Consider the following 2,548-nt stretch of genomic DNA (forward strand, 5'->3'; position numbering starts at 1 on the left):
TTTGTATCTTTTAAACCTGATTTCCTAGGGCTTGCTTCTGAGACAGCACCAGTTAGTGATCAGCCACTGATTGATTAGAGATTGTGCTTCAACCCCCTCAATTAGTGAGATTTACCACTTTATCATTGGAACTGCGTGGCTTGGCGACTGCTTTCACTATTTAGGGAATTTACAAGTTTTGCCCTACAGCCAGGGACTTGCAGCTCAGAAGTTCCCTCTCTGGTTGATCCTATGTGGCTGCAGCCTTAAGCATGCACACATTCATTCTGATCACAAGGGATGTCTGTGGTTTTATCCACTCTCTCTCCCTGATCTTATCTTGAAGCTTCTGGCAGGTGTCTATTGGTATTGCCAGCAACCGTTAGCCACCACTAATTGCCAGCTGACTGCTGTATTGTTTCCAACAATACTCTGGGGTATAAATCGCTCCAGCCTATTCCAGATAAAGTCAGGCCCCTTGTAATGGGTCGTGTATTGTCAATTGAAGTTCACTCAAACTCTTCCCTTAACGGAATCTCTGTGCCTCTGTGTTATGGAGCAGGTTGTGGGGTTGAGGGCGTTGGAAAGTGTATCTTCATTGGATGTACCCTGGAGCAGCTGTATTTGGGGTTGGGAGAAAGCACAGGGGGAAAATCTCACACCACCTCCCAGTGTGGATCTTCTATAGCCCAGAACCAGGGAGGATGGGATCTGCCAATGTTCATCAGCTGCTGTATGTCCATAGAATAGCTCTTCTGCCCGCAGAAAGCTGGGAGAGATGTAAGCTGCCACTTGGCTGTCAAACTCACCAGAGCAGGTCTCTTGCAACACACAGCTGTCTGGGAAAAGGGGACTGCACTATTCAGTAGCTGCCTTGCCCTGATTCTCCTTATATTGCAGGAGTCAGGAGTAGGGCAATGGGCATGACTAACCAGATGCCACTACCCTTCTGTAGGACACAGGTGTGAAAAATGGGCTATCTCCTAGTTAGATTTTGTGGTTTTCCTTTCGGCAGCTTCACACAACTTTTGAGATTGTTTTGTGGCTCTTATTATAAACATGTCTTCTTTTATTGTTTCCCAAATGATTACTGTTAAGTGTTCAGGAAAGCTAATTTTCAGTGTACTCCTTTGGACTTTCAAAATATTGCAATCAGGTCATTTGCATATAGTTATTTTGGTCTTTTTCCAAGTTTTTCATTTTGCTTTTCTATCCTTTTACATTAGCAATAACATGAAATAACTGATGATAGCAGGCATCTGTTTCACTCAACTGAAAAGCAATTTGAATTGCAACCTGAACATAACCTTCGCCTTTGGATGAACGCCTCTAAACTATTAAGAATTCTTTTAACATATTAAACGTCTTTGCTAGGAAAGAGTATTTTTTACTAAGTACATTCTTGGCACAGACTGAAGTCATGGTTTTCAAAATTGATGTACATTATATTAACATTCTCCCTAGACTATTTACTCAAAAGTCTACACTGTCATGTCAATGATGTTCACTTTTTAAAGAAAAAAGATTCTTAAATTTGAGGCATTTGTTAACAGAAGCCCTTTAGACGGCGAACTAGTCAAAAAAACAATTCAAAGTCCTCTTCCAAGATGTTGACTACTTCTCAGTTGTACGTTAAGGAAAGCATACTTAAATCAATGAACACCCAAATCAACCAAGCTGATCCTATTTCAACTCTCCATTATAGGGAAATTTTTCTGCTAATGCCACACTCCTAACTAGCAACAAATAATGCCGTGAAAATTCCCCCAGCAAGTTTCACCAGATGAGATCCCCAGTGGAGTCAAGGCACTTTGCTGAAAACAAAGATCCTAACAGACCGCTAAGGCAAGAAACAGAGCCAAAACCCACCTTGAATGGGACACAGCCCAATTTAAGTAAGCAGATGTCAATGGTGAAAAGGAATCACTTAAACAATAAAAAATCAGGAGCCAGCTATATGGAATTAATACAATATTCTGTTTTCAGTTCATCTCCATTCTCCCCATCCCAAGATTTTCTATTACCTTTTTTTAACAACTATTTCAAATCACTAAAAGAACTGGTATCTATTTCTCATCTAACCCGGACATAAATTCTCACAGCAATTGTTTGATCTAATTTTTCATCCCTCCACAGTTGCAGTGCCCTTAGCACATACCTGAGCTATCTACTTTATCCACTAATCATTTTCATTACATTTACATTCTCTTCACTTTTAAACAAACACATCAACATTGGTAACTTTATATGCATATATTTTAGTTTTTATACTTTGTAACTTATATAGCTGGTGTACCTCACCAAAAACTATCAAATTTCTGTTTTAATAAAAATCTTACCTTAAGAGCAAATCTTTGAGAGACAGCAAGAGTTGGTAAACTATTTGATGGATCAAATTTGGCTCACTGCCTATTTTTTTAATTAAGTGTGATTAAAAACACAGGCATACTCTTTCATTTCTGTATTGTCTACAGCTGCTTCTGCATTACGACAGAGTTAAGTATTTACAACACACTAAATGGCCTACAAAGCATAAGTTATCTGACCTTTTACTGAGAAACCTCACTGG

This window comes from Equus przewalskii, chromosome 1 (assembly GCF_037783145.1).
Source record: "Equus przewalskii isolate Varuska chromosome 1, EquPr2, whole genome shotgun sequence".
Classification (NCBI taxonomy): domain Eukaryota; kingdom Metazoa; phylum Chordata; class Mammalia; order Perissodactyla; family Equidae; genus Equus; species Equus przewalskii.